This window comes from Oryzias melastigma, linkage group LG14 (genome assembly GCF_002922805.2).
Source record: "Oryzias melastigma strain HK-1 linkage group LG14, ASM292280v2, whole genome shotgun sequence".
Taxonomy (NCBI): domain Eukaryota; kingdom Metazoa; phylum Chordata; class Actinopteri; order Beloniformes; family Adrianichthyidae; genus Oryzias; species Oryzias melastigma.
Window position 1 is genome coordinate 11293340 of NC_050525.1, and position 576 is coordinate 11293915.

The following is a 576-nucleotide window of genomic DNA, read 5'->3' on the forward strand; positions in this document are numbered from 1 at the left end:
TACAGAATTTAACTTAACTCCTGTTAACTTAATGTGAGATATTTTGACAGTAAGTTGACAGAAATTTTGTACTGAATACAAAAAAAAAGATAGTTTTCCAAACAACAAAAACAAATTTCACAACAGAAATGTTAAACATAAACCTAGATATACTATTCATATATTTTGTTTTGTTTTTTGGAGTCAAACTAAACCACTCTGCATTTTACGTTCTTCCTCAGTTCTTCTTCTTTTATCTGGTCTGTTTATAAAAAACATGCTGATATGAAACAGAATCATAAGTTTATTAATTTAGACTGAAAGAGTCAGTACCTCATCACCCACAGGCTTAAGTGCACATCACTGGTCTGTAGTGAGGGGATTTAAAGGGACCATACCATGAAAAAACAACTTTTTGAGCTTTTATGTGTATTTTAATGTTCATTCCTCATATAAAGAACTCCAAAGTGGTATTTTGATTCTTTCATGCATTTCTGATTACCATAAAACCTCTACAAACTGCGCTGTTAGCAGCAGCCCCTCCCATACTTACGAAAACGAGCCTCATGATTGGATGTCACAGAGTGAGACCGCCCC